The 25,005-nt window shown below is 35.9% G+C and overlaps 1 long non-coding RNA gene across 1 annotated transcript; it reads left to right on the forward strand.

Moving 5' to 3' along the window:
• The first annotated feature begins 140 nt into the window (after positions 1-140).
• On the forward strand, positions 141-24,987 carry LOC125250908. Its single transcript, XR_007180895.1, has 4 exons — positions 141-449; positions 19,626-19,767; positions 20,175-20,295; positions 24,445-24,987. It is a non-coding gene; the product is annotated as an uncharacterized LOC125250908 (long non-coding RNA).
• Positions 24,988-25,005: the final 18 nt, after the last annotated feature.

Genomic DNA, 25,005 nt, shown 5'->3' on the forward strand with positions numbered 1-25,005 from the left:
CTTGTTAAAACACATTAGACATGCGTATTGTGTGCATTTTGAACACTTTGTGTGAAATTATATTTATTTTGTCCATCAAAAGTGTGCTTTCACTTTAATTACGCGTCAGCAGCGCAGCGTGTGTCTCAATCAGCTCCCTAGTTCAGTAGTCAGGGCACTGATCAGGGTATCAGCCACATTCACTTTCATTATATACTGATTCACGACCTAGGGAGCTAGGGAGCTGATTGAGACACAGGGATAGACTCGTATGAGGTGTCGTTTCTCTATTTACGATGCTAACTAAGCAATCAGTCGTGTCGATCGTCGCGTACCTTGCCGTGAGCAGAATCCGTGACCAATGACGTGTGATAAGAAGCGTGACACTTTCGTCGCCCCCCTTCTCGCCTGAGAAACCGTGTGAGAAGCTACGTGAGAAGCTACGTGACGTCTGCGCCGTGACGTCTGAAGTAAGTTTTGCCAGTTGTTATTTTGTAAATTGTCTGAAGTTCTGTAAATTAGTGTTTTTGCTTTGTTTTGAGCAAAAAGAAAACACATTTAACGCACCTCAAAATCGCTGAATATTTCTCCATTCCTAATTTTGTTTAAATATGTTGACGAAAACATGACCTAACGTACACTATTAGCCAATCAACTGACATTAAAAGATGTGCTATTGCTTAACTTAAATGCCTGGGCTTAATGTCCTAAAATGACAACCAGAGACAACTAATCAACACATTTCTCCTGTCATAAACACTACTGCTAAGATAATGACAGCATTATCCAAGTAAAACATATTGTTACAGAGTTTTGTCCCCCATAGAAATCCTTTATAAAAAAAAAAATAAAAAAAAGCATGATGCATTAAAGACAGTTAAATTAAAAGACCAAATTCGAAATTAAAAGATTAATTCAGAGTGCAAGCTATGGCCTATTATCAAACACTTTAATCATGCATTTTAATAGAAATTATAATATTGTAAGCTATATACCGGAAAAAAGAAATGCACATGCAGAACAAACTGTCATAGGCTATTAGTTAAGACAGCATATAAAATAATTATTCTTGGGATAAGCATTTCTCATATGTCAATGTACAGTAAAACTATATTGTCAGAACATGGTTAAAGAAATTTAATGGTTATAGTTCAAAAGTATAAGTATGGAAACAGATAAGCTTAAAAATAAGGAAAATAAGCTTAAAATATTCCTTATCCTGTGGCTCCCTCTATTGGACAACATTTTCAGGCGAACCTCTTTCAGATGAAATGCTGATCGTTAAGAAATTGCTTAGCTTCCCGAGCATCAATAACTGTATTTGGCTTCGATGAGTCTGAGACTCCCGGCCTGAGATTGTGTCCCAGACGGCAATAAATAGTTCGTGAATTTGTAAATATTCATGGCTTAAACAGCTGGAAAATTGACTGTACTGCAGTTGTGGATGTTTTTCCCAGGCAGGGTTATTATAGTTAACTAAGAAAAAATAAAACTAGCTATTAAACATTTATGCTAATCGAAATAAACCTGAATATAAGAAAAAAAAAAAAACTTAAACTAAACGAAAACTAAATGTTGCCTTTGTCATTTCGTTTCCTCCCCTGACTTTCAACCGACGAGATCATTATCTTTTCATTAACCGACAAGGTAAAATAAAATTAGAATTAAACGAAATTACAATGAATACGTGTCTGTGACCCATTAATAAAATCCCAGGGGTTTAATTAGTTTTAGCCTACATGAACAAATAGCAGAATAAACAACAGAACATGAGGATTCATCATCATCATCGGGCAGCAGCGCTTCTGAATGGAGAAATCCTATAAAAGGAATAAATAACCTATGCGCGAAATTTATTTCACCTAAATAATAAACATATTAACAAAATGAAAGGAACAAACTGCGACAAGTAAGTCATTTGAGTTTCGGTTCATTTTTGAGAAGTCCACAGAAAGGAAATTCTTTTTGCTTTCTTTATTTTACAGGCATTTTTTTTCTTGTGAAATAATAGGCCTATTAACCCTTCACAGATTCGAAATGTTACATAAATGTGACCATAAATGTCTGAGTATTTTATTTTTTTCCCGCTTTTATAAGAAAATGTAAGTGATCGCGTCGGCGCCTCACGCACACACAACGTTATTTATTTTTTTATGACTGAGCACTGTTCTTAATTCACTTACCCAGCAACATCACCTAAAATATAACTAAAGCTTAAATATAATAATTCAATTTATTGCATTAGACAAATCGAATGCAAGCACATGAGAACAAATAAATAAGTCTAGGCCTACTAATAATAATTAATGCAACATCTCAAACGAGCGTGTATAACCATGCAATATATTTGTTTATTTCGTTGTGCTAACCTTAATGTTTTTTATGCCATTGCAGCACTTTTACATTATTTTTCTAAGTAAACATGCGCTTAAAAAACAAAAAAACAAAAACCTGTTTGACCGTTGAGTTCGTCTCTGCTGTTTTATTTGTTTAGCTGCTTCAAGCCAAGCGCGCACTTGCAGTGTTACCATGGCCACTTATATGCATTTTTGGGCTTGTTATTTTATTAGTATTATTATTATTATTATTATTATTATTAGCCTATTATTATTATTATTATTTTCCATATTAAGAGGTGAAAGCTTTAGTTCAGCTGGAATGGCCGGTGTGTCCTTTAAACGGAGAAAAGTCAGCAAATGCGGTGCTTGCGCAACAGAGGTGGCCGGAGGAATGGCCAAGCTTCATTCAGAGAGACAGATTTGTAATGCTTCCTACATTTATGAACATTTACACCTTAATTAAAGCTTCCTTTGGACAAAATAAGAATAAAGCTAAAATATTATTATCAATGTTATCCACACATACATTATCCAGACGCTAGTCCACACGTACGTTATCCAGGCGTTTATCCACACGTACGTTATCCAGGCGTTTATCCACACGTACGTTATCCAGACGCAAAGTAAAAAATATACTTTCTCAACTACGTCGCCGCCATCGCCGCCGCGCACTTTGAGCGCAGCTCCAACACGTGACCGTGACGTTTAACGTCTCATATCTTATGGCAAGCCAAAGTACTCACAAACGCCTGGTCGGACGTCTGATTGCACACTGACGCGTCAAAGCGCGCGTTTTGACAGCAAAACGTGCGTCCTCGGCGTGTGATTTGCTATTAAAACGCGCGTTCTTGACGTGCGCTTTGGAGTGACCAAAAACGCGCGCTTTTGACGTGCGTTTATCATAACACAAATGGGCGTCGAATACGTGCGTTTTGAGTCAGACAAAACGCTCGTTATGAACGTGTGAACAGGTAAACCAAACAGGCAGTGCAAACGTGTGTTTAAAGTGTCCATCAGGCGAAGAGAACGCGCTCTTTCCTTAGAGTTCTCAAAAGTGCATGTCGAAAGCGTGTGCTCACTCTTTAGGGCTTTGAGTCTGTTATGTTTTTGTCCGCTATAGGTTTAGGACAGTATTATCATTAAACTCAACCAAAACAACATGGAATTGTCGAGGATAAATTTGGCAGATGATTATAATGGTTGAGTTATAATCCATAATAATTAATATGAAATATGCATATGAAAACGTAAAACTATTATTTAAAATAGCCGTGGGGGATTACAGTGGATATTCCTTCGATCAAGGCCAAAACTTTGTAAGTTTGTAAGGAGCCAATAACGACATGTATGATCATCTTGGCTATATATTACGGTGGCGCATTGCCTCATAAATAATATTTTTTTCCCCTCAATTATGTCATTAAGACATCTTTTCTCGTAATAACGAGATGTTATGTCGTTAAAATCACATATTTTGTACGTGACGTGTACGAAAAATACCTTTATACCTTTATCTGATCTATAGAGCTCATATAGCCTATATCGGTTCAATTTACATTTATTTTTTTAGCGCTTTTCACAATACTTAGGCCTATAGTTTTAAAGCAGCTTTATAGGAAATGCTTTAACATTACAATTTGGAGTACCTAATCTGTTATCAAAGGTGACTGTACAAGTTATGGCCTAATTTCAGACATATATAGCCTACATAGGCTATATGTAGTTAGCTAACATATTAATTTAAACAATGTATTAAGGTAGAAACAATGAGCGATGTCCAGAAAAATGTGTAGGCCTAGCCTATATATTAAACGTTGTAGCCTACTAAGAAAGCATAGGTACTACACAGAAAACTGTATTCGTGCAGAATTTGATCTTTTAATAGCCTATCACTTAGTAGGCTACATTAAGCGACCTTGAGCTTTTTCTTTATAACGGTTTTCTATAAGAGAAAAACACTTAATGTAGGCTAATTAAACGAACTGCGTTCATATTCTGGGCTCATCTGCTTTGCTGTACATAGTATGGTTTAGTATGGTGTTTACTGAGTTTGGTCTTTTATGTCACACATTATACAAGCATTAAGCTTTAAACATGTATTTTAGGCTATCTCCACAACAAATCCATAATGGTATTCAATACAAAACAAGACTGAAAATTGTTATAAAAAGTATAAAATAATCATAAACAAATTATGGCATTCATTACAAACAATATTTATTTAAAAGCCTAAAAAAATTTATTTAAATTGACACTGTTGGGCTCTCATTCGGCACAAATCCAATTGTGTATTAGCACTTGGACATTAAAATATATTTACGCCTATTATGTTGTTAAACAATGCTTTCGTGTCCCAAAACAGCACTCACATGCGCAAAAACATGTTTGGAACAGGGTCGATAATTTCAATATTAGTGGGGCTCAGCCCCAAATGAGGGATTTAAAAATATATATATGCTATAGGCCGATATAGGCCTATTTAATAAATGTTATGCATGAACAATACATAGGAGGCCTACCTATATCAAGTCAATCCCTGTTGAATTTATTTCTAATCATTCTAAATATTCATGAATATTCAATAAGAATATCGACAAACTTTAGGCTATTTTTGGGATGTATTTGTCTAGATTGGCAATATGTGGCTAACATTTTCTTTTTAATATTTTTTCCAATACATGTAATCTTTTGAACACTATTTTTTTTTAAACTCTATTTCTGTGCAGTAAAATTAACTTGAATGTATAACAAAATTTAGTAGTTTAGGCTTTAAAATATTGTTTGTAGGTAATGAATGCCAATATAATTTATGTTTATTTAATACTTATATTTTGTATAGAACAATTTAAAGGATTTGTTGTGGAAATAGCCTAAAATACATGTTTAGCATATTTTTTTGTAAAAATTTCGTTTTTACCGGCTAGCCCGGCTTCAGGTTGGCATAGGGGTATTTAATCCCACCACTGCGTAGGCTTTTTTAGTTCCCCTTGCGCTACAAATCTTTTAAATTTAATGGTATTCAGAAAAACAGAACAATAATGACAAATATAATATATAAACGTCAACCCCAAACCAAATTAATTTAAAGCTAAACTGAAATAGAAACCCATTTGGCATAAATCCAAATGTTTCCATATGCACTATTTGGATCCTATAGCCTATTTATTATTTAAACGCTCTGGGTAGCGTTTCCCAAAAGCATCGTAAGCCTAAGTTGATCGTAGCTCCAAGCTCCATTGGTTTCAATAGAGCTACGATCAACTTAAGCTTACGATGCTTTTGGGAAACGCAACCCTGGGCTGGATTTCCCGATAACGTTGTCTCTCAGCGCGCTACGAAGACCCTAAAGTATACCTTAACTGAATGTATACCTTTTTCAGGCATGTTCCCCGAACTATACCTTAGGAGGTTGCTTAAGATATACCTTCTTAAGTGCGACGTTACCAGGTGCTGCCCATGGCACTGAAGGTGAATTGGTTGATATCGATGGCTCGAGAATCGAGAATTCACTCTATACAGGGGCTGCTTCACTATGTTATGTGAGAAATCAGTGTTCTTTATAAAAAGAAGCACTTCAGAAGTAGAAAATGCATTTATCAGGACTCATTGGATCTTATAAAAATAATCCAAGTTACAAGCTAAATCTATCTTGTAATTTATCTATATTCTGGGGGTGCGGAGCCCCCATCAGCGCGAGTTTAAGGCGACAGTTATTTAGAACATAATTTTAGAATGTATTAATTCCTTGGAGACACGTCATGCAGCTGGCAGATATGTATGTAAATCGTTTATATCGTTTTTCCTTTGTTATTCAAAATATTCACAAACTTGTTAACTACACCAAGCATTTTATGATATATTCCGATTGTAAAATATGTGGAAGTGAATTTTTGTCGCGCGATGAGTTTGCACCGCAATTCAGAGCTGTCGGATTTACTTAATTTTCCCCGAAATACATTAAAGTATGTGGCTGGTGAACTGGGAGAAGAATAGAGTAAACTTATGTTTCATACACAATGTGTATCTGATATTAATAAAACACTTCGTCAAATTATATAATTGAAAGGGTTATTATTGCAGCTTCTATAGACATCGGTGTATTGAATTTGAATTTAACAAACTATAAATGTATTTTTATATAGCCTAGTGCCTCATTCATATGTGTATTTAAATGACTGAAATCTAAATAAACCTGATGTGGGGTTGAAAACACTAAATATAGTTGTGATATATGACAAGAGCTGAGCGCGTCTGTCTCTGGATCAGAGCTAAAGCACATTTGAAGTGAATCTTTGCATTTTATTCTTTGTCATTATCCTAATTGAACACTGGGTGCATTACAACTTCAGAATTATATTCGTATAGACTGTCAGCAGTGATAAGGTATAGTTAAGAGTGGTCCAGACCAACCTTACGAAAGTATGACTTACAGAAGGTATACAAGAACGTTTCGGGAAACATGTATTAATGTTAACGACGTAGAGTTAACAAGGTTTCGGGAAATTCAGCCCTGATTGTACACAGACTAAAATGAGCAGTGGCTTTTTCTGTATTTGGTTGAATGTATTTTGTTTTGACAATAAACAGGCTGCATGCGATGTCAAGTTATAGTAGCCTAGCTAAAACTGATATGGCGCCGGCGCGTTCACTTGAATTTTCTTATAAAAGCATAAACAACTTAAAATACTCAGACATTTATGGTCATAAGAGTAACACCATTCGAATCTGTGTAGGTATAACTATTATTGTAACTATTATTTGCACTCACACAATAAAACATTGCTTGAAAAATAAAGACAAGCAATGCCTTTCCGTGAACTTCTCAAAAATGAATCGAAACTCATCATATGGTCTACTTGTCGCATTTTTTTTCTTTCATTTTCTTAATATGTTAATTATTTAGGTTTAATATATTTCGTGTATGCCTAGCTAGAAATAGGCTATTTATTCCTTTTATAAGATTTCATCTTGTTTTTTCTTCGTTCACAGAAGACCTTTTTTGAGGTACTGTCTCCACTTTCATTCATCAGTTTTATTTTGATAAATAGGTCTATGACAATATAGCATTATTTTTGTATCCGTAGCGCAGGCCTGTGTATTTTAGCAAAATTATTTTTGAATAGACCTATAATAAAATGCGACTGAAACACCAATGATAATTTTTTTCTCTCAAAAACTTAATTCTGACTTTGTGCATGTGGCATAATCAGGTGCGAGTTATTTTCCAGAAAGTAAGTAATGCTAAATAATAAAACTGTGTTTTATTAGGCTATTAGAAACTGCATAGGCTACACGGCAATAAAACAATAATATTGTGTTCATAACTCTATGGGCATTGCCATCGATACAGGCATCTAAAGGTATTTTACACTATATTTGCTTCTGCTTTTCGAGTGCGGAAGTGTGATAAAGGCATGATAAATTCTCTATTATAGATCAGATAAAGGTATAGCCTATACATTCACGTCATATATGCCAACAAAATGTCGTTTTAACGACATAACATCTCGTTATTACGAGAAAAGATGTCTTAACAACATAAATTCTCGTTATTACGAGAAAAGATGTCTTAACGACATAATTGAGGGAAAAAAATATTATGTATGAGGCAATACGCCACCGTAATATATAGCCAAGATGATCACACATATGGTGTAGTATTTTATTGGCTCCTTACAAATTTACAAAGTTTTGGCCTTGATCGAAGGAATATCCACTGTAATCCCCCACGGCTATTTTAAATAATAGTTTTACGTTTTCATATGCATATTTCATATTAATTATTATGGATTATAACTCAACCATTATAATCATCTGCCAAATTTATCCTCGACAATTCCATGTTGTTTTGATTGAGTTTAATGATAATACTGTCCTAAACCTATAGCGGACAAAAACATAACAGACTCAAAGCCCTAAAGAGTGAGCACACGCTTTCGACATGCACTTTTGAGAACTCTAAGGAAAGAGCGCGTTCTCTTCGCCTGATGGACACTTTAAACACACGTTTGCACTGCCTGTTTGGTTTACCTGTTCACACGTTCATAACGAGCGTTTTGTCTGACTCAAAACGCACGTGTTCGACGCCCATTTTTGTTATGATAAACGCACGTCAAAAGCGCGCGTTTTTGGTCACTCCAAAGCGCACGTCAAGAACGCGCGTTTTAATAGCAAATCACACGCCGAGAACGCGCGTTTTGGCACACAAAAACGCGCGTTCTTGACGCGCGTTTCCCATGATACCAAAGCGCGCGTTAAGAACGCGTGTTCTTAACGCAAATCACACGTCGAGGACGCGCGTTTTGCTGTCAAAACGCGCGCTTTTGACGCGTCAGTGTGCAATCAGACGTCCGACCAGGCGTTTGTGAGTACTTTGGCTTGCCATAATATCTGACGTCTGACGCCTGAATACTATGGGATTTTGGCCATACGGCTGGCGTGCGTATACACGTTAGTTCTCCTCTCAGTTTGCTTAGCAATCATCACATTTTGTTGAAGTCACCCCTCATAGACTCGGTGCCGAGACGATCGCGGCACTGCTGCTTACGCGACGCTCCTGCCTGACGCTTTACGAGCTGCTCCTGTAATGGCGCGGGATCAGTGCCAAAATCAAGCTTCCGAACGACCGACCGACCGATCGAACATCAAACCGAACGTCTATCCAAACGTCTTGTACTTTGAGCGTCTAACTGAGCGTGTCGACCCACGTGACGACCTGACGTGACGCCAGCGTCTTGAAATTAACTGGTTTTTAACCATGTAAGGTGCCAAGCTGATGTGTAAAGACTATAAATGTACATTACAGGCATGAAAGTATGTGTTTTACTAGCATATAACTGTAAAAAACATCCTAGTCTTAATTTGATCCATACAATCATGTTAACTGTTAGTTTTATTGCCTACTGTACAATATAGCCTATACCAGTCCATCAGACCTCTTTATCCTACTTCCCAGGAAATCTACAGAATACCAATCAGGTAATGTGCTCCAGGACAGCCTTTAGTGTGGGCTGTTAAACTAAACTCTGCTGGTCGTGTCCCTGCAGGAACTAAATTGTATAGCCTTGCTTTATACACCCTTTTCCACCAGTTACTTTAAAAAATAATAATTAGTTATAGTAGTTACTTCTCACAAATAGTAGCTGAGTTAGTAACTTAGTTATTTCATTCTCAATTACCAGGGAAAGTAACTATTGGGTTACTTTTTAATTTTCTTTTTTCAAATATGTCAAATAACTTGCATGCCCTAATATTAAATATGTTAAATGAATGAAATGGACACTAAATAGAATAAAATATTTTTATAAAACATTGTACCTAATCTACACTATTTTAATGTTGCTGTGGGGCAACGTGAGAGACAACTATCAAATTCAATATATGTACATATATGTTGTTATTGTTGGCGTTCCGTACGCTTATTATTATTCTTCTTCCGTTTCTTCTTCCGCTCTTGAAGTCTATGGCAGCCCATAGAACCGCTTGCGGGAAAGTTGTGAAATTTGGCACACTGTTAGAGGACAGTCTGACCTTTGTCCATAGCAAATTTGGAGTCTCTAACTCAATCCCTCTAGCGCCACCAGCTGTCCAAAGTTGCACTTATGTTTATGTTAATAACTTTTGAACCATAAGGGCTAGAAACAAAATTCCTTTTTCCTCTGATTCTTTAGGTCAAGTCGAATCGATGGCACCCTATGACGTCATTTTCCGTCATGAAATTTTTTCCGCCATTTTGAATTTTCTGAAAAACGTACTTTTTCGAACTCCTCCTAGGCCGTTACTCCGATTTTCACGAAAATTGAACCAGATCATCTTCAGACCATGCCGACAAAAAGTTATGGAATTCAAGTTGATTCCTCAAACCGTTTTCGAAAAACACGCGAACAAATTGTAAGTAGTTCTTGCGAAAATAGACATAAGGCTGTTTCTCCGCAACGCTTTATCGTATTCAGACCAAACTTGGTACCTGTCATCACAAGCATGACCTGAGGCAACATGCAGCGTTTCGGCGCAGCGCCACCTAGTGGTGCGGAGATATGAAAAATTGATATTTTTCCTTATAACTTCTGATGGCTTTGGCCAAAAATCATGAATTTGGTCTTGTTCGATTTGGGGCATCATGCCGAATCGAATGATATCCAATTTTCCCATATCGGACATTTTGGCTGTCAGCCATTTTGAATTTTGTGCTAAAATGCTGTATTTTATGAACGCAGTAGCGTATCGTTATGAAACTTGGTAGGGGTCATCAGCACAATGCCCTGAAGGAGCCTGAGAAGTTTCGGACCAGCGCCACCTTGTTGTCAAAAGTTATAATGAAATTTACAAAAATGCTAATAACTTTTGACTATATTGACCGATTGTAATGGAACTTGTCTCAGTAGATTCCTTGGGTCATGCTGAGAACATAGATATCACATTTTCCATAGTCAGCTGAACTTCCTGTCCGCCATATTGTTTTTCTTTAAAAACCTACTTTTTCGAACTCCTCCTAGACCGTTGCTCCGATTTTCACCAAAATTGAACCAGACCATCTTCAGACGATGCTGACAAAAAGTTATGGATTTCAAGTCGATAAGTCAAACCGTTTTCGTATAGCGGAGCAAAGAATTTGAGGCATGATGCAAAAACGACTCTTGACGCTGTATCTCTGCAATGCTTTGACATATTGACACCAAACTTTGCAAGTGTCATTGTCACCTCACTCTGAACATACCGCAACAATTTGGACACAGCGCCACCTATTGGTCGAAAGTGATAAACCAGTAAATCCTCATTTTTGATCATTTTTCAGCTCGTTTGTCTAGAATGATCTCAATAGGTCTTTAATTGCTCACTGTTGCAGTTGGTCTGATGCTCCCAGCTGTGTTGGCTGGCTTCTTGTGCCGTTTTTGTGCTTGGCCCCGTAATTGCTGCTTGCAGCTATATTTGTAAATATTATCATTACTATGGAACAATAAAACACAATAGATGGTTTAGAACTTTTAATATTTATTGCACAGGCTACAACTGGCCAACAAATAAGTCTAAAAATAAATTATGCTTGATCCTTCTTGACTTATGATCCGCTCTTATTCACGACATGAAATTTATCTGTACTGTAGGCTACTGTTGGTAGCCATTAAAGAAAACGTATTTAGTTTCACATTTATGTTTAAATAGGCCTATTATAATGTTATTTTTTTATTTAATCTATTTGATAATGAAAAGTGAACAGCATGAGTAAGATGCATCATATGATGCCAATATATCGGGAGTCATGGAGTGGGTCAGACATGATTTTGACCACTTCTTTAAGTTTTGTTTTGTAGAAAGCCTTTCTTAAAGTGAATTTCGTTTTGTAAAAAATGTATCGTAATTTAAATCAATGTTTCATCAACCAATTGCCTAGATTTAATAAGTAAGAAGCAAATAAAGTAGACAATATAATCATGGCAGGCGCGGGCGCGGGCGCGATCACTGGCGCGTGAACTGGAGCGCGACTTATAGGCTAAATGAACCGAGACTCAGTATAGTCTGCTTGACTCACAGACATGAGAAATATATCTATAGAAAGCTTGACATGTCTACTTTTATGTAGTCAAATTGGTGTGGTTCTAAAAACAAAGTATGGTCACATCAAATGGGCCTACTGATTAAAAAAAAAAAGAAAGAAGAAATTGTTGTTGTTTGCAGGGGCAGTATTTTATAATTAATTTATAATTGTATTATAGGCCTAATTATAAATAAATAGGGTTAGGGTCTCAATAATTTGATAATAAGCATTAAGGAATCTTGCAGCTATTCTATTTCTATAAGTTAAATAATATGATCAAGTCACCGCTCTGTAACAAATTAGAATGAAAAAAAAAAATTGTAAAAGTTTTTGGCCAATCGAATCAAACTTTAGGCTACTGTTTACAAAAGACGAGGTCGAATTCCAATGTGTGTAGATGTAAGAAGTAGATGTAAGTATAAGTATACATCTGATTTAAATGGTCAGGATATTTTATGCAATATATCAATAGCTTATTTAATTTAGGCGTAGCTTATAAAAAGCAGATAGGCTATTTAGGTTGCAGATTTCGCTACTTTTGGTAAAGCATAGGCTATTTCTCATTTGAAACATTTCGAAATTAGAAGTCTGTTCCTAAAACTTTTAATGGGAGATGGAGAAAATGTTCGTGGAATGTCTCGTTCTTTTCCAAATTAGCCGTCCAAGCATGTGGAAAAGGATACAATCGAATCATGAGTTAAATTAAGGTAAGAAAAGCACAAACGTGTTACAACGTGTCTTTACACGTAAACAACACGTTGGGAAGACGATCGGTTACTCACACTTCCGACCGATCGCCATAGGAACGCGTTAACAACACGTAAGTACGTGTAGGAACGTGTTACATGAAATAAATATATGATTTTTCGCTAGGTGGCGACAAGTGTCTGATAAAATGTATTTTATGTATCATTGTAGCCTATCATTTATTCAAGAGATCAGTTCAAAAACTCAAGGCTGTGAAAATAAAGTCTGTTGTTTATCCTTTTGATATTTCATTTTAAAAAGTGACTGTCTATCGTGTTCTGATCTAGCCCCTTACATTTCCCTTCATTTGTAAAATTCAAAATTCACCTCTGCAATTCTTCAATTCATGACACATTAAAAAAAAAACTCTAATAGAAATGTATAGAAAATATGCTTGACACTTGACAGTTTATGGCAACTAGTTCAACCATTTTGCATTAAATGACTCATGCAAGGAACTAATGTTTTAAGGGTAAAACTATTCATCAGGGAACAAATATCATATTTAATCTAAATGACAATTGATGAATTAGGAAACAGCAGACACACAATCAATTGCATGACTGTACCAAGAATTTTCAATTTTTTTTCAAGAGAATGAGAAATTGTTTTTATGATAGCCTAGTATGTATTTTTCATGTCTGATAATAAAATAAAAACACAGCAACACACTTCTATAGAATGTAAAGTATAAGTTATATAGACAATATATTTTCTAAAAGGCATGCCTCAATATTGACTTTTGAGCTCGGGTAGGCTACATAGCCTACCTTTAATCAACCAAATCAATCCTAGTTTTTATTTGTGTGTGTAGACAGATAATTTTACAGATAATTAAAGATAATTTTGTCACCAAATCTCATTCAACTGAGATGAAGGAAAGAGGGTAAGAGGAACTGTCCACTAAAGGAATTGTAATGTTAAACTTTCATTCAAAAACATTTTAAAGGCTCTCCTGAGGCTTCACATGATATCAACTGAATATTCTGTTGATTTCATGGGAAAAAGGATAAAGAGACTCTGATGATATACTATATAGGCAATTACAATAATTAACAATTTATTAATTTAGAGTGTCTTGCATGGACTGTGAACATTGCAGCAGGAAATAAAATTAACAATAACAACAAGTTAGAATGACAATATAGGTCAAATAATTAAGAATATAGAATGTCTGTGGACAGTCTGCTTTTTGAAAGTAAAACAATGGAGGAGTACATGGATTCAGGAAAGAAATATGTTTGTGTTAGTGTTGTTTTAGATGTGTATTGCCTGTAATGTCCAGGATTTAGTATTTAGGTATAAAATATCTTTATTTAGTGCCTATAATGTCCATTTATAGTCTTTATTATCAAATAGATGAAATTAAAAAATAACATTATAATAGGCCTATTTAAACATAAATGTGAAATACGTTTTCTTTAATGGCTACCAACAGTAGCCTACAGTACAGATAAATTTCATGTCGTGAATAAGAGCGGATCATAAGTCAAGAAGGACCAAGCATAATTTATTTTTAGACTTATTTGTTGGCCAGTTGTAGCCTGTGCAATAAATATTAAAAGTTCTAAACCATCTATTGTGTTTTATTGTTCCATAGTAATGATAATATTTACAATAATATATTGAATTTGATAGTTGTCTCTCACGTTGCCCAACAGCAACATTAAAATAGTGTAGATTAGGTACAATGTTTTATAAAAATATTGTATTCTATTTAGTGTCCATTTCATCCATTTAACATATTTAATATTAGGGCATCCAAGTTATTTGACATATTTGAAAAAAAAAAAAATTAAAAAGTAACCCAATAGTTTCCCTGGTAATTGAGAATGAAGTAACTTAGTTACTAACTCAGCTACTATTTGTGAGAAGTAACTACTATAACTAATTATTATTTTTTAAAGTAACTGGTGGAAAAAGGTGTATAAAGCAAGGCTATACAATTTAGTTCCTGCAGGGACACGACCAGCAGAGTTTAGTTTAACAGCCCACACTAAAGGCTGTCCTGCAGCACATCACCTGATTGGTATTCTGTAGATTTCCTGGGAAGTAGGATAAAGAGGTCTGATGGACTGGTATAGGCTATATTGTACAGTATGCAATAAAGCTAACAGTTAACATGATTGTACGGATCAAATTAAGACTAGGATGTTTTTTACAGTTATATGCTAGTAAAACACATACTTTCATGCCTGTAATGTACATTTATAATCTTTACACATCAGCTTGGCACCTTACATGGTTAAAAACCAGTTAATTTCAAGACGCTGGCGTCACGTCAGGTCGTCACGTGGGTCGACACGCTCAGTTAGACGCTCAAAGTAGACGTTCGGTTTGACGTTCGATCGGTCGGTCGGTCGTTCGGAAGCTTGATTTTGGCACTGATCCCGCGCCATACTCCTGCTGCCTGTGTGAATGCATCCGTTGGTTGACATGCACGCTGAAAAAAATATGCGCTACTCACGCGCCGCTTACGCTTGCAGTGTGAAACAGGCCTAACTCTGTGCCACCGCATCACTAGATGTGTTAAAAATAATGAGAATATATATACATATATATCCGAGTCCTGATCGGGAGGTAACGTCCGATTCCGATCGAGTCTGAAACCACATGATCGGGCCCGATTTCCGATCACGTGATCGGATCTGGACATGCCTAATCAAGAGTGCAAAACAGACACATCCACCCCACACTAGTGTGACTATAAAACTGAGCAAGTTTTTGCAAATGTGAAATATCAAGAAAATCAAGAATTCTGCCACTATGCAGGAAAAAACAGCAAGTAAGAAGTTTACACACGCACACAAATGAACAGGGGTCTCATTTATAAAGCGTGCGTACGCACAAAACGGGGATGGAAACGTGCGTACGCCAGTTCCCACGCAAAGGTTGTGATCTATAAAAACAAACTTGACGGGAGAATGTGCGCACCTTTAAGCAAACTTTGAGCTGTGCGTACGCACATTCTGGAGACAAAAGCGATATGAATTGAGATAGTAGATGTGCTACTTTCGATCACTTTTCCAGTGACATGCTGCTTTAATGACAGCGAGGAGCACTGGAAGCACAATAATTCCTCTTTAAACTAAACTGCAGATGTTATGACAAAATATTTTTTCGAGAATGACGATCAGTGATGCACACTTAACTTCGATATTATGGAAGACACTGCTGGATTCGGTGGTCGAACGGTTGTCCAGTTTGAATAGGTCCAATAATATCTTACTGTACAACCACAGCTGCAGGAGGTGTTGATGTCGTGTGAAGGATCTTCAAACAATTACCATTTGAAGGATATAATTTGAGGAAAACGGTAAGATTTGCATGTTTTCTTTTTAAAATACTTTGTCAGTGACGCGCCGTTTCGGACAATTGTATTTACACTAAAATAAATAAGTAGGCCGATCTGTTTCCACTAAAAATAGCCTATAAACTTCCTAAAAGATATGTTCACCTTATCAGCAAAACTGCATAAATTTCATTTGAATTGTTTAAAACTATTAAAATACTATCTGGCCAGTGGAAATGAATGAATCAACTCAATTCTAAAACCTTTATCTTAAGTATTTTATACAATTTTGTTTTAATGGATAATTTGATATATTTATTCTAAAACATAAAGAGGATATTGGATGATCTTTATCAATATAATGTGTGGCACAAATTGCATTTATCGTCCATATCTAATATTTTTTCAATGTCTTGTACCTCTGACGGTGTTAACCGTGGTGTCACGTGGATGGGAACATGTATGGAAATGATATGCAGATGTGGTTATGCATAGTAAAACTAGGCATCGTAAGCTCCATATATGGTGATTTCGGGGAGGAGACAGGGTGGAGATGCACGTATGCACAATCGTCCGCTGACTGGGATTTATAAAGGGATTTGTGCGCAGGTTCTGGCGTACACATGGTTTTATAAATCAGGGGCCATATTCACAAAACATTTTATCTTACCACTAAGAGTTCTCCAAAATAGCAGTAAAAGATCTTAGCTAAGAGTTTTCTCTTAAAACCTATTCACAAAGCTGCTGAGACAAACTTTTACTAAGGAATAGACTGAAGTCTTAAGCTAAGAGTAAGGGCGGGGTTGACCTCGTTGCTATGGAGTAAACACACAGTGATTGGCTGATGGGGAGGAGTCAGTGATTTAATCATAGAAATATTGTAGAATGATGTGTCATGTTTCCATATTAAAATAAAGGTTTTAAAATACAAATGTTGCCATAGTCAAAATAAAATGTTGCCATATTGTTGCCGTAAAGGTTTTAAAATGTAAGCTAAGTGTCACTAATTAAACTAGTATAGTTAATAAATAAATAAATAAATAAATAAATAAATATATATATATATATATATATATATATATATATATATATATATATATATATATATATATATATATATATATATATATATTTAATCATTTGTAAGTGTGAACTCATGAAAACCACAGGTAATCAGACAATATTTATTTATTTGTTAAAGATTTTTTTGGCTCCTCATTGTAGATTCACATCTATAAATCAAAATGTATTGCATTTATGAAGAAAAAGTTCAGCACCCAAGGCTCAATGGTGTACACTACAGTGTCTTTGGGTGGATTTGGACTGTCTGATTTGGTCTTAGTGACTTAGGAGTCCTCTTGACTACTCCTAACGTTTCACAGACTTAGGACCTAGTTTTAGCGCTAAAATGCTTTGTGAAATACTCTAAGCAAAAATTTAGGACTCCTAAAATTAGGACTGACACACCCATTATTTTTAAGAGTTTCTCCTAAATCGGCAAGTTAGGAGCTACTTTTAGCCTTAAGATGTTTTGTGAATACGGCCCCTGATTTTTTTTGTGCATACGCAGAATCTAGCTTTTGCGCGTACGCACACTTTTAGTAGGGATCCTACGCACAGTTTTATAAATGAGACCCCTGGTGTGGCTGTAACAATTATGGCAACACTGAGCCAAGACTCAATAAGAGGTTGAAATCAGATCTGATTCTGGCCCTGATTAATTGACCATTCGCTAAGCCACGCCCGAAAACCGCCACAGGCCAATCGTGGTTTAGCAACCGTTACTAGGCGCGGGAGGTCTGTCAAGCTTTCGAGCGAGGGAACGTGCCGAAGCATTGTGCCTATGGATTGTGTTAACCTGATACCTGGTATCCTAAAAGTTTGGACGGGGTGGTGGAATTTTTTTCCCTTCCCGAAACCTAAAACCCAAGGGGAGAAATGCTGGTGTTCTGACAATTTGTGCTACCCTGTCAGATTTTGCTACCTCCCATTGAAACAGTAGGTAACGTTAGCAAAATCTGAAAAATGCTAACGTTACCCATCAGATTGTGCTTCCAGCGTGATGTTAACGTGGTCTATGGCTTTATTAACATCTACACCTACCCCAACACTAAACCTACCCTTACAATAATGCATATACCGTAATTTTGTGTTATTTATCATGACAACAATGATGTAATATTGATGTATGCATATGCAGTAAGCCCAGGTAGGACAATCTGACGGGTAGGTTAGCTAGCTAGCTAAGTCAGCACATCATTGCTTGGAAATAATGACGGTTCTTTGTTCATAATGCATATATTTGAACGTGAAATAAAATGATTAAAGGCAAGACGGAGTTACGTTAGCCTGGCGTGCTAAAAATATAAGCGGGAGAATCATTGCAAAGTGGTCAGGCTAACGTCTTGTGTTTATTCCACAAGACTTATGGATAAGCTGTTTGATTTATAATTATTAGGTTATTTTCACAAATTTAACTTAACCTGCTGTGGATGAACAAAGCTTTTCCTCAATAAATTGTGTGTTTCCCATTTGAATGGTCAGCGTATGAGGCGGCTGCTGCTCACGCTGGGAGCTTTAACGTTAGCTTCAATTTTGATCAAATTATTTTCTAATCGGTTGCATATTATGTCGTGGATATATCCCTTGAACGTATACTGCAGTCCCTTTTGTCTTGCTCTCTCAGATATTTCACCTGTTCGCAAAAAATGACTAATTATCTCCTTGAAAATGTCTGACACCGGTGCTTACATACTGTAAATGACTTGCCAGACGCGAAAGCTTGACAGGCGTAGCAACAGTAACTAAGGAGGGCAGGGCTTAGCGAAGGGTCCATTGATATAACCCGGGTAACCTATGCTACCAATAAAAGAAAAAAAGTTAAGAAAAAAAAATTCCAGAAGAAAAAGAGATTCATCCAATCACTGATCGTGCTGCAGTGAGAGACACCCCTACCAGCCAATAGTAGCGGCGCATTCATAAGTCCCGCCCACTGGTCGCGCCGGCGCTGCTTTCAGCGTGAGAACATGAGAGAGTCAGAGCAGATCAGCACTGACCGTTTCTCCTGAAAATCCACTGATCTAACTGGAAATATGATCGAAATCGAATGCACTGAAAGTGGAGCTTTTGAAGTCAATTGTTGTTTTGCAAGGCCTGTCTTTCTTTCTATGTGTGTGAACGTGATAATTATTGTTTATTCTGGTCAATAAACCTAAATATAACTTTTACTTTACAACAGGGGGTCAATTTTTTTTTTACACACGTTTAACAATTTATAAATAAAACCAGCACTAATTAATCATAGTTACTAGCTTCTTATTGTTCAGTTTATTTAATTGGTGAAGTACATTACTTCACAAAAATATGGTTTGCTAAATAATAGCTAAAAGGTGTTTACTGTACATTCAGTTAATCATTAATTACTAGCTTATTTTTGTTTATTTATCGTATGAATGTGGATCCTTCAAATGTTTAATACATTTTAAATAATGGCTAATATGCCCTTACTAGCCTATATGTTAAGTTTATCATTAATTACTAGTGCGTATGTGCATAACATGCATAATTGTGGACACTTAAAATAACATTAACAGATCTCCTTTGAGATCTGCCTCCCTCCCCTTCAGGTACAGTCATTTATGTTCATCTGTTTACATTTATTGAGGTAAGAAGACAAATATCTAAGAAGATGAATGTGTATCATTTCCATCTCTTGTTTCTTGTTCCTTGACAGACCCAAAGGAAAAGGACAGTGATCCCCAAACCACAGAGAAATGAATGACTGTTGATGAGTATCAAGCACAACCTTGACAGAGACTCAGAAGAGGCTGAAAAAAATGGAGGAAAATGAAAAATTGAGAAATGGCAACGACAAAGTAAGAAAAATGCTCAGATGCGCGTATTAGTTATTTTACTGTTGTGGTGAATCAGCAGCCAGCTATCAAACTGTTGTGGTTTACTTTAATAGTTTTTACTGTCTTTGCACTTCAAACTTTAAATTTTTTTGTAGAACTGCTATTGTTTCAATATTATTATTCAACTTGCTATGTAAAGTTAAGACAAAGAATTTAATAATTATTGGTTTACATTATCAAGAATATGACAAGAAACCTGAAAGTTATCCAACCTCTAACTTCTGGCATGACGGCTTTGCAGAATGCATCATTAACATTAAATTCATCAGCTTAGATGACCATATGTACACATAGGAGATAGTCGAGTTGGTAAATAGGTGTAAGATATTGCTTTATCATATTTTATTTTGCTATATTTTTGTTGCTAGAGCTACCATATCTGATAAATGAAGTGAAGATGGCCCTGAAGTCTCAGTGTTTGTCAGCATCAGTCAGCTCTGACTTGGAAGATGGGACAGGATTTGCCATAGAGTAATTACAACAGAACAGGTAGTGTACTAGTTTATCTAGTCAATGAAGTGCTGAAACCCTGTTGTTGTTAATACTATATTCAAAGTGATCCAGTTGGAGTAAGTTTAGGTTAAAGGATTAGTTCAGTTTCAAATGAAAATTAGCCCAAGTTTTACTCACCCTCAAGCTGTCGTAGGTATATGACTTTCTTCTTTCTGATGAACCTAATCTTAGAAATATTAATAAAAATCCGGACACATCCAAGCTTTATAATGGCAGTGAATGGGATCAATGAGTATATACTGTGGGCAGAATTATTAGGCAATTTAATTTTCTGATCATATTTTTTTCCCAAGCACATTTTACCAATTCCAAACCACATCAATCTTAACGACTATTAATGTTGTATTTAATCATTTATAAACGATATATAATTGTTCATGAAGGCTGGAAATGAAAAATGCCTTATATTCAGGTGTGCAGAATTATAAGGCAGGTTTGCTTTTACAGGCAAAATGAGCCAAAAAAGAGATTTAACTCAGACTGAAAAGTAAAAAAATTATTAAATGCTCATGAGAAGAACGCAATACGAATGCAATACTAGAAATTGCAAAGTTAAAGCATGACCAATGGACAGCAAAACGCTCATTGGGTCAGCGGGGTCATACAAAAAGGTGGAAAAGAAAAGACACATGTTAACTGCAAAAGAATTAAGAATTAAGGTGAAGAATTAAGTGTCAAACCATCAGGAACCCTTTAGTCTCCAGCGCCTCCATTTTCCAGAACTGCAAAGAAATGCAACCTACCCGGAGTCTTCACAAGTGCAAGGTGTCAGGATTTCAGAGACTTAGGTTAGCTAAAGAATCCGAAAAAATGACCCGCTCTTAACCCTCTGGAGTCTGAGGCTGATTTGGGGCCTGGAGAAGTTTTCACATGCCCTGACATTTGTGCTTTTTTCAGTTGTTCATAAACATATTAATGGAAAAAGTGTCATTACACTGTATTCAGCACAAACTAGGCTACAATAATATGTGAGGAACATGTATGTACATGTTTGTGTTTTTGAAGGAATAACATTTATGCGTGGTTATTGAAAAAACAAAAAACTTAAGTCACTGAAATAAGGCCAAAAAAAGTATAGTAAATCTGTGTTTACAATACTTTAGGGTATTGGAGGTTGTAAACTAGAGTTTTTGCTTCAAAATTATGTAAAAATTATGCTGCCTACTCCTTCATATAAAACAATATATTGATTTAGTTTTTGTAAGACACTTTTTGCCAAGAAACACAGTATGCGTGGAGGCGTGAATCACCACTGAATAATGGGCCATTCTCACCTGAGAAGACAAAAGAATTGCATAGTAATGAGCTGAAATGACTTGCATATTAATGAGGCATTTCAGTCAGGTAGGCTGTGAAAAAAACCTTCTGTGATGTCTCAAGCTCATCATGATATATGAAACATACAGAAAAATATTATTACAATATAAAGTAATGGTTTTATATTATACTTTAAAATATAATGTATTTCTGTGATGCAAAGAGTCTGAATATAGGCTTTTAGTTTAAAAGCATGCACATTTGGAGAAATATTGGATTCGTATATGCTTATGTCAATTTTCTATACAGAGGAGTTATATTTATTTAATATTCATTGTCATTACTATGAGCGCTGGTGTTTTCAATTCATACTTGAAGTTGGAGGGCGCTCTCTGTGCATTTTTAGTCCACAAATTCATCTAAAAGAAGAAGAGGCTATTCCATGAATGGAGTTTCCAATTCATACTGCAGCCGGAGGGCGCTAAAGAAACAAAAACTCATCTAAAATTCATCTATAGAAGAAAAGAAAACAGGAACTAACTGCATGTCTTCTAGAGCTCGCTAACCATGACTTTTACATCCAGATAAACACTTTTCAAGACAATAAATACACGATTGAGACGATGAATGCATGTATTGCCTTTGAATTTGCGTCTGAATAGCGCTGGCTCCGTGGGCGTGGCCGCATTAGCAGATAATGAGCTGAATCATGGACTTCTGACATGGCTCTCTTTTCATACAGATTACATAAACACAGAAGGTTTGTTTTCGAATTGACTTACATGATTTAAAACCTGACATCTTAAAGTTTTTTTAGACATAAGTTTAATTTTTCTGTGATTAGTATTCACTAAGTTAGTTCATTTTCTGAGAACTATCAGATTGGACTTCGTTCAGAGGGAGAGGAGAAATCACGCATCATGTTAGTTTTCTTTATTTTACAAAAAGCACAACATTTTGTTTTTACTCTGAGTGTATACAAATAAAAGAAGATATTCTATAGTTTCAATTGATATATTACTTATGTCTCTATGACAAAAAATGACGGAGTATTTTAAGTCTGTTTTGCTGCAATGTGAAAAAAAACCCTGCAAAACGCGCCGGCGCGTTTTCAGACCTCAGAGTGTTAATAAGAATCACAAGCTGAAGCATTATAAAATACATGAAGACTGTTTTTTTTATAGGCCTTAAAGACAGACAGCTTGAGAGTGACTCCTGAAGGACCAGCACCACATCCTCTTGTACCACTGTTTGAAGAATTTATCTTCCAGAATCTGGCAGTAAGTTTTGGAGGATCATTTTTAGTCTCTGCAAGACGGACATTTCAGGATAAGAGATGGACTAAAAGTGAACACCCACACCTTACTGCCAGATTTTGGAAGATAAATTCTTCAAACAGTGGTACAAGAGGATGTGGTGCTGGTCCTTCAAGAGTCACTCTCAATTTGTCTGTCTATAAAGCGTATTAAAAAAAATAAATAATAATAATAAAAAAACAGTATTCATGTATTTTACAACACTTCAGCTTGCGATTCTTATTAAGCCATTCTTATTTAGGTCTGATTAGATTCTTTAGCTAACCTAAGTCTCTGAGATCCTGACACCTTGCACTTCTGAAAAAATTGTGGTGCTGGAGACTAAAGGGTTCCTGATGGTTTCACACGTAATTCTTAATTCTTCTGCAGTGTCTTTTCTTTTCCACCTGTTTTTGTATGACCCCGCTGACCCAATGAGCATGTTGCTGTACAATGGTCATGCTTTAACTTTGCAATTTCTAGTATTGCATTAGTATTGCATCTTTCTCGTGAGTATCTAATAATTTTTGACTTTTCAGTCTGTTAAATCTCTTTTTGGCTCATTTTGCCTGTAAAAGCAAACATGCCTATTAATTCTGCACACCTGAATCTAAGGTTTTTCATTTCCAGCCTTCATGAACAATTATATATCACTTATAAATGATTAAATACAAAATGAATAGTAGTTATTAAGATTAATGTGGTTTAGAATTGGTAAAATGTGTTTGGAAAAAAATATGATCAGAAAATCAACTTGCCTAATAATTCTGCACACAGTGTAAGGCTGAAGAAAGTGCATCCATCCATCATAAACGTACTCCACACGGCTCCGGGAGGGTTAATAAAGGCCTTCTAAAGCGAAGCGATGCCTTTGTGTAAAAAAAATAAAAATAAAAAAAAATCCATATTTAACAAGTTATGAAGTAAAATATTTAGCTTCCGCCAGACCGCAATCCATATTCAAGTTACAAAGAAAGCGTAAATTGGCATCATGTCAGTTACACTTTTTCCGTAAGTTTAATAGGAAAGGTGTAGGATGTAGTGTAAGCTTTGTGAACTGCAAGAGCTAGATATTTTACTTCTTAACTTGTTTAAATATGGATATTTTTTTACACAAACGCATTGCTTGGATTCAGAAGGCCTTTATTAAGCCCCCAGAGCCATGTGGAGTATGTTTATGATGGATGGATGTGGATGGAGGCACTTTCTTCAGCCTTATACTCATTTTTCACTATCACTGCCATTATAAGGCTTTGATGCATCAGGATATTTAATAATATTTCTCAGATTAGGTTCATCAGAAAGAAGAAAGTCATATACATCTAGGATGGCTTGAGGGTGAGTAAAGCTTGGGCTAATTTTCATTTCAAAGTGAAATAATCCTTTTAAGTTTCTTGCTCCTTGCCACAATAGTGGCAATTCCTGTCAAACTCAAAACTTTCTGGTTCCATTTGGAAGTCCAGATCCCCAAACATGCTGCTGTTGATTTGTCTAATTTGATATGTAGTCATGGACTGTGAGCCACTTTGCATCCTAAGAGCAATGTTTTGCCTTTTATTTGTTTGTCTCACAGGAGCAACATTGCAGAAAGTGTCTTCATGTGGTGCCTGCCAGCATTGGTACAGCAATTAATGCCAAACTTACTGAAATTAGAGGGAAGAAAACACAAAAACATCCGAAAACCTTAATGGTCTTTGATGATTGATAGCCGTGACAGTGTGTTCAAGGTATTTTGTTGTTGTTGTTGGGGTGTGTGTGTGTGTGTGTGTGTGTGTGTGTGTGTGTTTTGCCTTCGCAAAGTTCAGTTTGATATCAAGTTGTAATTCTAAATTACTCGTGGAGTTTAATTTCATTATGTCTCTTTGATTGTATTGAAATAAAAGTATTTCTGATGCAAATTTGTGCAAGTAATTGACTGAAATCATAATTTGTATATGCAGAGATATTGTAATATTTACTGAAATCATATAAGATAATTATATGTAGAGATACAAGGAATTAGGTGGAAACTAGTGTTGTCAAAAGTACCGGTACTTCGGTACCAAGTCGGTACTGAAATTTTGAAAATGTGACGATACCAGCATTTCTGTAGTACCGGTAGTACCGAGAATCCGGGTATATTTGGTACCCACTG

Source organism: Megalobrama amblycephala, linkage group LG2 (genome assembly GCF_018812025.1).
Source record: "Megalobrama amblycephala isolate DHTTF-2021 linkage group LG2, ASM1881202v1, whole genome shotgun sequence".
Lineage (NCBI taxonomy): Eukaryota > Metazoa > Chordata > Actinopteri > Cypriniformes > Xenocyprididae > Megalobrama > Megalobrama amblycephala.